A 14372-nucleotide genomic window follows, 5' to 3' on the forward strand; every position below is an offset into this window, starting at 1 on the left:
GAGACATTAGGGGTGGAGCCAAGATCAAGGCTGTGACAAGCATAATTGAACTCCAAAGGGAGTTCTGGCCATCACATTTAAAGGGACGGCACACCTTTTCAATGCCTTTCTTCCATAGGAAATAATGAAGGATAGGGGCACCTTCTTTTGGGGCTCATAGAATTGGACCCCCTGGTCCAATCCTTTTGAAACTTGGGGGGTATTTTGGGGAGAGGCACTAGATGCTATACTGAAAATTTGGTGCATCTACCCCAAAAAACAGCTCCCCCCCCAGAGCCCCAGATACCCGCAGATCAATTCTCCATTATTTTCTATGGGAATAAATCTCCATAGGGAATAACAGAGTTCCCAGCAGACATTTCCCTCCCCTCCCCCTGCTTTCTGACGACCCTGAAGTAGGGGGAGGGCCTCCAAACCGGGGGATCCCCTGCCCCCACCTGGGGATTGGCAACCCTACTCAGAATTACAGCTGAGTCACCCCAATGAAAATGGCTATTGCAGGGGGGGGGGTGGACTGTAGGGCATTATCTCCTGTTGAGATTTCCCCCTCTCAAATCCTGCCCTCTCCAGGTTCCAGCCCCAAATCCCCAGGAATTTTCCAGTCTGGAGTTGGCAACCCAAGTTGTGAGGGTAGAATGAAGAGAATATTGCCAGAATGATGTAAGCCACTTTGTGTTCTGGCTGTGGTGTAACTAACTAGATGATGTGCCTTGACAGTCTGCAGGGAGTTAGATCCAACCAGCTTTTCTTCTGGTGAAAAAGGGAGGAGGGAGTCCCTTCAGACCACTAAAAAGTCTATGCTAGAAACATGGAACCTGCATGGACAAAAACCTTGTGGGATGGAAGCGGTAATGAGAAAGGGAATTGGGTGGGGTCCAACCAGGGTCATTGTGCTGTAATTTGCAGGGGAAAGGAGAATACACATACAGACAAACCTGTTTTCTGCTGAGTCAGATTACTGGTTTATCCAGGTAAGTTTTGTCTCCCTGACATTAGCAGTTCTCCACAGCCTCAGGCAGTCACCTTTCACATCACCTGCTATCTGGACCTCTGAACCAGAGATGCTGGCAATTGAACCTACCAGTTCAACCCACCTACCAGTGCTCTACCACTGAATCACAGCTGTGGAATAACAAAACAAGCTAAAGACAGCTTGTTATACTGTAGTTTTGTATGAAACTTTCGTTTACATATGTCCCCTAAAGAGAAGCCACAAAATAAAAAATAGAGAGAATGTGTCATTCCAAATAAGTTGCTTAGATGTCAAGAGGATTCTTTTTTTTTCTCACCCACTGGCAGGTCATTTCATATCACATTGTTTCTTCATCTGAGAATCAACATATTATTTAACTTAACCACACACACACACCCAAAAAATACACTGCCTTAGCAACAGACTACAGATGATGTACAATTAGAACAAGCAGTACAGTAACTTTAATAAATAATAAAGTCAACAATAAAGGAGGGACGGTGGCTCAGTGGTAGAGCATCTGCTTGGGAAGCAGAAGGTCCCAGGTTCAATCCCTGGCATCTCCAAAAAAGGGTCCAGGCAAATAGGTGTGAATAACCTCAGCTTGAGACCCTGGAGAGCCGCTGCCAGTCTGAGTAGACAATACTGACTTTGATGGACCCAGGGTCTGATTCAGTATAAGGCAGCTTCATATGTCCATATGTCTCTCAAACATCTGTTGTTCATGTCTTAAGGGGAGGGACGGTGGCTCAGTGGTAGAGCATCTGCTTGGGAAGCAGAAGGTCCCAGGTTCAATCCCTGGCATCTCCAAAAAAGGGTCCAGGCAAATAGGTGTGAAAAACCTCAGCTTGAGACCCTGGAGAGCCGCTGCCAGTCTGAGAAGACAATACTGACTTTGATGGACCAAAGGTCTGATTCAGTATAAGGCAGCTTCATATGTTCATGAATGTTAACGCCAACAACTTAGTCCTAAAATATTCTGAAAAGCTCCCTGAAGTACATTCAATTTTTGAGTGAAAGGCACCAAGAGACTTCAGTTTAATATCAGTGTACAGGTAAGACTGGGACCCAAGGAACTGGATTCCCTATTAATAACAACTTTGGATTTCCTTAGTGGACTCCCATCTAAGTACTAACAATTGCCCAATTGTCATCCAGGTCAGGGTAAATAAGGTACTACTGTTAAATATTTTAACTCAACCTCCCTTTCCTCCAAGGACCCGAGGGATGTAGCAATGAAAAAGTATCATCATCGTCGTTGTTGTTGTCGCCGCCACCATCATCAATCATCATTTATTACGTTAGATTTGTTACAAGTTTGGTGTAGAGCCAGTTTGGTGTAGTGGTTAAGTGCGTGGACTCTAATCTGGGAGAACCGGGTTTGATTCCCCACTCCTCCACTTGCACCTGCTGGAATGGCCTTGGGTCAGCCATAGCTCTGGCAGAGGTTGTCCTTGAAAGGGCAGCTGCTGTGAGAGCCCTCTCCAGCCCCACCCACCTCACAGGGTGTCTGTTGTGGGGGAGGAAGGTAAAGGAGATTGTGAGCCGCTCTGAGACTCTTCAGAGTGGAGGGCGGGATATAAATCCAATATCTTCTTCTTCATCTTCTTCTACACCGCCCTTCCCTACAAGCAAGGCTCAAGGCAGCGTACATCAAAGGCAAATTCAGTGCATTGTAGGATTAAAACAACATTAAAATGCATTAAGACAATTCATTTTTTAAAATGCTATGTCCAAGACAATGGATAATTTCAGGGACTACCGGCCTCCTGGGTAGAGGGGATTTGGTGAGAAGGGGGAAGGATGGGATGTGAGAGTGCTAGGACATTGCTACCCTCAACTAAATGCCCTCAACTAAACTGTATTGGGGGATCTTGGGCCAGTCACATGCTCTCTCTGTCTCTGCCTCGTAGGGCTGTTGTGCAGATAACATGTGGTGGGATAATCACTTCATCACTCAGGTCTTTGGAGGAAAGGGAGGGTGAGTTAAAATATTTAACGGTAGTACGTTATTTACCCTGACTTGGATGGCCCAGGCCCAGACCCATCAGACCTGGGAAGCAAAGACAATTGGGTCCTTGCTAGTACTTGGATGGGGGTCTACTGAGGAAACCCAAAGTTTGTATGCAGAGGCAGGCAATGGCAAACCGCCACAATTTATTTCTTGCCTTGAAAACCCTATGGGGTTACCATAACTTGGCCTTATCTACCTGAAAGGAAGACTAGATTTTTCCACACAGGCCATCAACAAAAAGAGGTGTGCATCTTAAATTATCTCCCAAGTAACAGTTATGCACAATTATTTTAATAAACCCTTTTTTGTATGACACTCTTTTAAGGGGGACTGACTTACATTTAAAGTTGTCTTCCATTCTGCTAAATTTGGGAATGATTGGGAGCATGGTCCACATCTGTCCCTCTCTTCTATTGGCAGGAAAAGCAGCCAAGATCAATACTTCACGGTTCTTAGGCTTTCATAGCTGGGAAGTTTCCAAGTGACACCTGTGAAGAATCAGGCAGAACTGAAAGAACTAGGAGCTCATATGAGTCATGCAGTATCTCATTCCCAAGGATACTTGGAGTTCACCATGAGTGGGAATTCTAAATCAAGACAGAGACTCCTCACATATGACATGAGGCCACCCATAACATTCTATCATAATCTAGACTAATAAAATCTGGCACAACCACAGAACAAGAACTCAAATTTATGCGGCGGTGATAATGCAGTTTAATTAGGGGTGTGTGTCTGTTTGTTTCATCTTTTGATTAAATAAAAGGGGGGGGGCTGAAGTTTAATTTTCTAAATATTGCTATTGTTTTCTATTAATACAAGTAGGAGATTAAATACTCTGAGCCTAACATAAAAATAAAGGTTTCATGAAGGCCCCAACACAATAATGAAACCTTGTGTTGCTAATTCTGGTTTGGAAAATTCCTGAAGAGTTAAAGTGAGGATACACCAGTGGCTTCTAGCCTGGGGAAGGTGGATTTGGGATTCCATAGAGACTGCTATCTGACAATGCCATTTCCTGCAAGGGAACTAATTTATGTTGCCAACCTCCAGGTGAATCCTGGAGGGATCTTAGCAGAGGTGTGATGCCACAGAGGTGGACCACAGAGATTAGGGTCCCCTTGGGGCTGGCAGTTTCAGAAGGCAGACTTTATGGCAGGGGTCTCCAACCTTTTTGAGCCTTTGGGCACCTTTGAAATTCTGACACAGGGTGGTGGATGCTGTAGTGTATCGCTAGGATGCCATTACGATATAACGCAAGGACGATAGACCAAGCAAACGCGGCCATGTGCAGAGGCGACTGGGCTGCCCCCCAGGCGACTCCGCACAGGGCGCTAAACACCCCGCCTATCACAGGCTGTGGTGGGAAGTTTAACTGGCCAGGATTGGGCTGGCCAGCCAGGGAGGTTGTTCCGGGATATTGTATATAAGCGGGGCCCGGCCCGCGTGTTCTCTCTCTTGTAACGTGCCTCCATTAAAGCATGTTGCCCTACCAACGTCTCCTGTCTCAGTATGTTACAGATGCAATCACAAAATGGTTTTCAGAAAGCAGGACCAGCCACAAAATCGTTGCCACAGAAGGTAGCGCCACACACACACACAGAGGAAGCCAAAGTGTAAGGGAAAAGAATGGTAACTTTAAAAAATGCAGCAGAAAGCGTGAGAGAGAATAAAAGCAACACCATGGTGGCAACTACTGCCAAAAGAATGCTATTTTCATTTTCCCAGTCAATCCAATCTCTGGTTGCCAATCAGAAGCCATGGGCGCCATGTTGTATATCCTTACTTTATGGTATCACATCCCTGCCAGTCTTCTCCTCCCCAAACTCACCAGGCTCTACGCCAAAAAATCTAGGAAGTTAGGGGCAACCCTAAAGATAAAAACAACTGGGTAGTCGGGGCCCACCCTAAAAAAAAACAATTAAGCTAAGATATAGATAGAGTATATCTTTTTTTAAAAAACAGCTAATCAAACCCACCCTGAATTCTATCCTTGAATTTGTCAGCAGTCAGCACACTGCCATGTGGGAAGCAGAGGCAATTCAGCTCAATGGAGCACTTTTGTGGACTGCAGCTACTTAGCTTGCCAAATTTGCCAAAATTGCCCTTGTTTTCAAAGTGGCACCTTGTTCCAACACCATAACAGTTGCAATCCTAAATTTATTCATTTGACAATAATTTCCACTTTTAGAATTAGGAAACTGTATGAGTGTGGCAAATTCAAAGACAGCAGCAAGGGAGGGTAATGAATCTAACGCTTGATTTGTTTGGTGATATAAATTTAGGAGTAACTAGATAATCAGGTTTGCTGGATGGTTCATTCGCAGCCAGGAAACTGAGCACACTGTCAGGGCTACAAAAGAGAGTGAGATGATCTCTAAAGGCTGAAATCTGGATTAAGTTTACATGGAAAGCAGCAAAGATGAGTTTCACAAAGTTCCTTGACTGCCCTCACAAACTTCTACAGCAAAGTCCATTGTATGTTTGCTTAGTCATTTGTGCTTAAATTCATGTCAGTCAGAGGGCAACACAAAAAAAGATATGATATAATATGGAATAGATTATGATCACCAAGTTCCTAATGTAGGTAGGAAGCATTTGAGGAAATTGGATACACATATTACAGGGAGTTCTTTTTAGTTTTATTTTATAGCCAGAATCTACTTGATCCCGATGGATTTCTCTAACCTTTCTAATGGGGTGACCCTGGACCACTTCAGATATTTGCCCAGACAATGACATGCTCTTCTTCTATACTACACATATAACTCAATGCAGATTTTAAAAATTTCACTTCATTATGTAAGCCATCTTGGTTCCCCATTCAGGAGAAAAGTGGGTACTTTTCTCCTGAATGGAGATCCAAAGTGGCTCACATAATTCTCCTCTCTATTTTATCCTGATAACAAGCCTGTGGGATAGCTTAAACTGAGAGTGTGCTGCTGGCCCAAGGTCACCCAGCAAGCTTCCATGGCAGAGTGGTTGGCTTGCCAGCCCCCAAGTCCCAGCAGAGGATTCTCCAGTTTTGCAGATCAGAAAACCATGTGCTTGCAAGCTATTTTGGTTGCTTTGTGAGTGTGTGCATATGTATGTGTATGTGCATGTTCATTTTCATTTTCATTTAGTAGGAGTGCAGCTGTTGGGGGATGAGGAAATTAAGACTGTATTCAGGGGAACTGCATTGCTGTATTTTTTATTTATTTGTTTGTTTTAGAGAATGGGAAAGTCTCCTGGCTCCACCACCAGAGTCTCCAAAGTCCCCAGATATTTTTTGAGTTGGACATGGCAACCCTACAGAGTGGGGATTCAGAGAACAAGCTTTGATGTGTTAGAGCAACTGAGAAACCATAGTGTGGCTAGAACATTCCATATTGGGTTCACTGAACTACCAAAGGAAGAAGAGTTTCACATACTAGAAAGATGCAGAAAGCAACTTTGTACAACAGATGCAAAGGTAAACTTCCAGTAAGCCCAATTCCATCCAGTTCTAACCTGGAAGATTTGTTCATTCTGCTGAATTGCCCCATGTTTATCTGAATAGGAAACATAAATGTAGAGATTTCCCACCAAAAAGAGTAGGGAAATTGATAACGGTTATAATAATAAATCATTGTTTGTACTATTAAGTATGTATTCACTTGATTTAACAATTTAATGCATTTTATCCTTATATCAAATGTTCCTAAATAAAGCTTGGTTTGGCATTAAAGGACCTAACAACCAGAACTAAGTTAAGTTTTATTGAATAAAATACACTGATTTGCTGTGTCATATGATTATAGAACTTCTCTCATATATAGATAAGACATCTATATGGAATTATTTAGAAGGATTTTTATCCTTTTATCATAGATTAGGCATAGTTGCTAAAGCTGCAGGGGATTGGTTTTTTTAACATGCATGTTTGTATAAAAGAAAAAAGGTTCTATATTTCTGATCCTTGGTATACATTTCCCTACCCTGTGCCTATTTATATGTTTGCACCCTAGCCTCTGCTGCAGTTTCCTTTAGAAAAATCTTTAGGGGGAAAAAATGATGATGTCTTGGGGCAGGGGGTGGGGAGAATCATCTTTGCTACAGATCTTAGAATTTTTTTTCAAAGAACCATGGCCATCTCCATACCGCCAAAACAGCATTTTTCCCCCTTTCCAGAAGATGCTTTAACACCAGAGTAAGGATTTGATGTCTAGTCACTTCTTCGCGTTTCTTTAAAGAAGGTTTTCGATCATTAATGCATAAGTCAGTCAGCCAGACAGACCTTTTTAATAAGCCGTTGAAGAGCCACTGTCTTTAGCACATGAAGCTAACAAAAGGCTCATTAGTCAAATGAACAAAGAATAGTTTGAATATCAATGTCTTATTTTACAGGAAGGCCTGCTCCAAAGAATCTCAATGCAGTCATTTGACTGGGGTTTCTGCGTCCAACTTTTAATGCTCCGGACCCTACTTATGAAAAATTGATGCCGAAGAAAATGTTGAAAGAATATATTCACTGCATGTCATTTTAAGTGATGGGCCTTTACATTCAACAATCATTTAGAAAGCAGAAAACCTCCCTTTAAAGAATTTTTTAAAAGTTTCAAATGAGAGAACTTGTTCAACAAATTCCCTCTTTGCTGTAGAAACTGATCCGCTGCCTAGGAAGATTGCGTGTAAGAGCAATGGGCGGCAGAAAGATCTATTTAGGAAATAATACACAATATTTCAATGCTCTTCCGAGTGATTACAATATGAAAATAGCGCTCTGGGTGGATTTGGTTTAAGTATTTCAATCTTTTTTGGCAGATTTAATCTTACATAGTGGCAATACCTCAGGATGGCTATTTGAAGCCACTCCAGTTAATGATACCACATGGTATTTTAGACATGGAAGGAACCACTCATGGTCAGATTAGATGGCATTTTCAAAGCAAGAAAGAAAAGGTTAAGAACATTCAAGTCATGTACGTCATTCAAAATCAGTAAAACACATTTCAAAATTATACCTCACCCAAATAACCAGTGGTAGCACTATTTTAATGCTCCCATGTACTGACTATCAAATTCTTCGTTTAACTTTGCAAAACCAAAAGCTACAACTCTAGTTCAAATTTTCCTCCAGAAAAAAAAAAATGCTTCGTACTTCATCAACATTTCAAGGATTACACATACCTCCTTAGAAAACACCATTGGTAATCGAAATGAATAATCAGTTTTTAGATTTGTGTAATAGGCGTTGCATGCCCAGTTGCAAAATACAGAGCAAAATGAAATCTGTGTGCTGGAAAACAAATCAGCAAGTTACTCCTTCTAGCCAATTCAGTCATTACATAAGGAGGCCTTTTTTGAAAACTACAAAAGACACAGTAATGATTATTTTTCACCTCCCCTCCCCCAAAAGATGCAAATAACCACAGAAACCTGGCAAGGGAGACACCTTGATCACCCAAAAAGATGCAAATTACTACATAAACATAAGGCTTGTTCCACCCAGCTTCTCTGCAGTTCGTAAATGGTGGAGGGAGTCCGCTTTGATCACCAAAAAGTCTATGCTGTTCGGGGACCTGCCTGGACAAAAGCCACATGGGACTGTAAAGGAAGGGAAATTGGGTGAGACTGAGCAAAAAAGGCTGGGAGGATCCAGCTCAACATTCAGTCCTTAAATAATATTTTAGAATCTCAAAAAGTAATGTTTTCAAAAAAGAACTGGAATGTTCTTCTGGATTCATTTGGATCAAGCATCATATTGTATCATAACTGATAAAAACCTTATATTTTATCCCAGAGTCCAATGGAAAATACATGGTGCTGGGACTAAGGGTGTTTTCGCACTCACCTTCAGCCGGCGCCGCGACCCTCTTGACGACGGAGGATCTGTGCTGATTTCCCACACGAAGCGCTGGAGCAACCAGAAGAGCCGCCAATTTCCGGCGCGAAGCCCGCTCAAGCGTTTTCCTGCTTCCTGGCGATTTGCGTTTGAGCGGGCTTCGCGCCGGAAATTGGCGGCTCTTCTGGTTGCTCCAGCGCTTCGTGTGGGAAATCAGCACAGATCCTCCGTCGTCAAGAGGGTCGCGGCGCCGGCTGAAGGTGAGTGCGAAAACACCCTAAGTGACACAGCTCTCCACATGGAAAGAGGGCTTTCCCATTACTAATATGGGGAAAAAGACCTCCCTTTACCACACCACCACATCATGGATTCCCTCTGCCACAGACAACAACAGAATCCCATCTATGTGCTGGATTCAAAATGTATATACAGATTTATATAAAGCTGATATTAAAACCATATTCAAATACACAATGGAGTTTTAAAATGTCGATTAAATGTTTAAAGTAAGTCTGAGACAGGAGATACCTGGGAGGAAAAATCAGAAAGATCATAACATCACCATTCCCAGCAGAGTTACACCTTCTAAGTCCACTGAAGTAAATGAGCTTAGAAGAGTGTAAAACTGCTTAGGATGGCAGAAACTGAAACCCCGTGGACTTCAGTTAAGTACCCAAAGACAATACTGAGAAAAGGGCAGACTGAGATGCAAAAGAAACAGAAGAGAAAAGCTAACTCCACTGATGTGGAAATGTAGGAAGAAGCAGAACAGGACAATATCCTGAAATTCCAAGAAGGAGGAATCAAAGGTAGAATCCACATGTCATTTAATAGTGTAATGATTCCCTTTGTGGATTCTCCAGCTTGGATAGGGAAATTCAGGAGGTGAACATCCTGCATGCAATATGGATACAGGCAAGAATAGAGCAATCAGCAGTTTCAAAAGTAGGTCAACCACCATGAGTATGAAAAATAGACAATTACAGTTGGCTGAGGGGGAGGGAGTTTATGTACACAACATGGAATGGGCACATGCCCACAGGTAAGGTCTTTATTGTTGCTTCTGTGTAATTTTATCTTTTAATAAATGAGTGACCAAGTGATTCTCACACTCTTCACTCATCAAGGACAAGGATAGAAATATACTTTTACACGGAATACACGTTATATTCAGGGGAAAGTTCATGCAACACTCTTTTCTTTTACAGAAGTAATGAAAAGTTTCCATGGGAGAATTTGTAGACAAAACTCATTGCAACTTTGGAATGTTTTTGATATGGGGCTATGAGAGATTGGGGGTGGGGGGGGAGTAGAATTTCCCCTACTCTGTGACTTTCATACCATGAGACCAATGGAACTACAGACACTCTGATGTAGTCTAGAAAGGTCAGCTTGAGTGTCACTAAGGCAGCTAGAGAACTGGTTCAGATACTGTAGACAGAGGTCATTTGTGGGGAATGGAATATAAAATAAAGACAGGCAGAATGATGCCGTAAGCATCAGGGTTTAGTCTGGTGAGTCTGTTTTTAAAAAAAAAAAAAAAAAACTGGCCTGATTGAAGGAATGAGTGGAATGAAGGGACTTTTTTTTTTTTTTGCTGAGCTGAAAGTGGAATGGAGGGAAAGAAGTCAATAGAAAGGTGAAAAGTCCTGGAAGTCACACTAGTGGCTTAGGACAAACCAAGAGCCTGAGGGTGAAATTCTAGCCCCACTGAAATAAATGAAAGTCTCCTCCGGCTTCCTAAACACTTTCGTCCCATTATTTTCCAACGTGAGACTTGTTCATGAGGAAAGACGTTGAGGGACATGTCCTCAGTAGGATTAGGATTGCACGCTGACTGGATGAAAGTCGTTTTATGCAGATCTCTGTAGCAGTGAGGTGGCACACTGTGACATAACATCGTATTAAAAGACAATCTTCCCAATTTAAACCACAATAGGACAAAGATCAAGAGGCAGGGTCAAATATCTGTAATATAATGAGACACGGTTTTTGAAATATCAAAATGGTGTCCAGCGGGGAGAAAAAAAACACCAGTTCTCAGAGAGCAGCAACAGTAACATTAGTGACTGATTAAACAATAATCACTTGCACCTGATTAAGTACTCCTAAACACAGGAAAGGATCCTGAAACCTTGTGTCATTCTAGTCACCTTGTTAGAGAAAGAAAGTCTGAAGAGCAGTTGAGACTACAATAGAAACAACTGGGATCGTAGTTATAAGGGACAATTTTGTGTTTTGTTGGAAGGAGACAGTGATTAACAGGGAAGTCTATTAAGGTGTACACAGCCCTGAGGGGAACGGAGTCGAGCAGTGCTGGAGGCTATCTGAGCTTGTGTTAAGTCGAAGGAACAAAGGGGCATGAACTTCAGCTGAATTGGACACTTAAAAAGTTAGCTAGGATTTTCTTGCACAAAACTAAGAACAGGTTACAGTAATACAAAAGTTCAACAAATACAGGGGGGAAATGGTGCAACTAATACTAAGGGTGCAGCTATCCAAATAGAAAAGTTGCTTCATAGGTCAAATGCCCTGATTTTGTTTGTTGCACATAGTCTCTCTCTCTCTCTCTTAAAATATGTGGTCTGTAAACTGTGTAGAACTGAAATGATAACTTGCACCCAATGTTCTTGAAACATACCTGGACAAGATATTACTGTCAAGAACAAGAAAAAGGCAATTATTTCATTCAAATTATGGATATCAGTGACCTATGGTCCTTCCAAGTCAATTCCTTAGCATAAAAGATCCAGATACTGGTAGTCTGAGTTCCCAATTAACATGATCCAAAGTGGATCAACTTCAACTGGAAAATGCAAGATCATAGGCAAGAGAAAGCCCGGCTTGCCCTCTGACAGTTTCCAGGGATAGATAAATCAGAGTGCTACCCCAAGGTGATGCTGTTTCCTTCATTTGGGAATGAAACATGTAGCTAGGGTTACCAGGTCCCCTTTAACCACCAGAGGGGGATGAGGGATAACATTGCTAGATCCAGGTTGGGAAGCTCCTGGAGATCTGAGGACAGAGCCTAGGGGGTACAATGCCACAAAGTCCACCCCCCCCCCCCCAAAGCATCCATTTTCTCCAGGGGAACTAATCCCTGCAGCCTGGAGATGAGCTGTAATTCCTGGGGATTCCCCAGGTCCCACCTGGAGGCTGGCATGTTGATGTAGATAGTCCGCACATGTGAATTCCCCTGTGGAGCAAACATTCCCTGTAGCCCTTTCAAGTAGCAAAAATGACTTGGGGGAAGATTATGATGTCTCTCCCCTCTTCCCATTCACCACAATCTCTGTCTGAATCTGGTCAGCAGGTGCCTGAGAAGTGCATAACTCCCGAACACAGCTCTCAATCCAATCCAGGAATGTCTCTGGGGATAACAGAGTGTGCCTTAAGAAAACAGAGGAACAGATCAGTAACAGCATGGAAGGGGACAGCACGTCAAACCAATACTGAATCATCCTGCAGCTCAGGGACCTCCTTCTTCTAAGCAAAATCAGTGCCTGTCATGGGTAAATCTCCATTAGAGGCGACATTTGAATGCGGTCATTTTCTGACGCACTTTCTCCCCATTGTCGTTCTCTGCCTTCCCTGACTGTATGGGCACCAGACGTCACAGAGGAAATTTCCAAAGATCTCCAAAAATTACCCATTGGTGCTATGTTTAGCAGGTGGGTGCATTATAATACCACTTATATAGTTATTGCATTTATTTGTTTAGTTATTGCCTTAGTTAATATCTGAGTGGACTTCTCTAAGGCTAAACCCATGCAATGAAAAGCAGGTTATGGAATGTGATAAAGAATGAATCTTATTTGAATAGCTCTAAAGGAAAGATTGAAGGTAAAAGAAGAAGGGGACGACAAAGGATGAGATGGTTAGAAAGTGTTATCGATGCAACGAACATGAATTTGAGCGAACTTAGGAGGATGGCGAAAGATAGAAGGGTCTGGCACGATGTGGTCCATGGGGTTGCAAAGAGTCGGACTCGACTGTGCAACTGATAAATACAACAACAAAAAGGATAATATTTAAAAAGGTAGCCTGTGTTAGAGATGCAGGACTTGTTTAAATGTTGATCCCACGGAAGGGAAAGCAGCACTTTTCAGTGGTAGTTTAAATGGAGATTTTGGGAAACATATAAATATATGCAAGACTCACCCCAATTCTGCCCTCAGCTTACCCCGCTGTCATTTTCCTCTTCTCCGCGCAGTGTCCCTCGGATTTCCCACTATCTGCTCTAGAGCTGCAGCAAACATCGCGGTTTTTGCATGGCAAATGGAAACCGCTAAAAACCAGCTTCCGTTTGCCATGCAAAAACTGCGATGTTTGCTGCAGCTCCGGAGCAAATAGTGGGAAATGCGAAGGACGCTGTGTGGAGAAGAGGAACATGACAGCGGGGTAAGCTGAGTGCAAAATCAGTCTCATTCTCTTACCATATCTGAATTTACTTTGCTCCTTAAGAACAGAATATGCATTGTGTATTTAACATAGCACTAAGACTGCACTACTTGGCATGTTTGTTTGTGTGTGTATTTGCTTTGTCCAAATAATAAAATATGCCAAGGTGCTTTCCTCCAAGGTACCAAAGTGTAGCTTTTGGTCAGCTGGAAAGATAGGGAGGAATAAAATAAGAGATGAAAATATAATCCATCTTAATTGTAGAAGATGAGCTAAGTTTTTCAGTATTTGAAGCAAATGACCTATAGACTCATATTATCCAGAAAGCAGAGAAATAAATACAACAAAATTGCAAAATCTGTTTTCCAGGAACTATAAGTAAGTCTGGATACCAAGTTAAATTTTCTAATCATTTCATTAAAACACCAATTTCTCTTCAGTGATGCTCGATCATCATCACTCTCCATAAGTAGCATAGCTGCTCAGCAAAATTAGCCCCTCGAAAGCCATGTCATGTCATTTAAGCAATAAATAAAAATATCCTTGAAAACAGTTTATTTCTTTAATCAGGATCAGATTCGGAAAGGTTAATACCTTCTGACGGTGTACTTCTATTTTGATCTCATGGATTTCAGAAAACTGAAAATTCGCTCCTGATGAACAAACTTCTTTACTCATTCATGTTAAGCTTGTTTCTTACCTTGTATATTTCATTCATTTATTAATTTATTTTTTAAAAAAAAATGCATTCCAGCATATGGCATCCAAGGCATTTTAAAAAACCAATGAAAACAATACCGATCATTCTAAACGTGTGTTAAAGTATGAGAGATTAAACATGGGGAAAAAACTCTCTTTTGGTCTCAGGCAACAAGATGAATGTCATTTCCAAAACAACATCATGACAGCACCTTAAAATGAAACAACAAAAAGATTTATACACGCATGCACAAAAGGTGATAAGCTGGATAGTCTTCTTCACCTGAAATATAATGAAGACAGTAACCGTTTTCACACACAGCTCACCTCGGAGTCACGTCCCTCTTCACTGCGCAGCGTCTGCTCAGATTTCCCACCATCTGCGCCAGAGGAGCAGGAAGAGCCTCGGCTTCTGCGTCACAAACGGAAACTGGGTTTTAGCGATTTCCGTTTGTGACGCAGAAGCCGCGACTCTTCCT

The sequence above is a fragment of the Heteronotia binoei genome, chromosome 16 (genome assembly GCF_032191835.1).
Source record: "Heteronotia binoei isolate CCM8104 ecotype False Entrance Well chromosome 16, APGP_CSIRO_Hbin_v1, whole genome shotgun sequence".
NCBI classification, from domain to species: domain Eukaryota; kingdom Metazoa; phylum Chordata; class Lepidosauria; order Squamata; family Gekkonidae; genus Heteronotia; species Heteronotia binoei.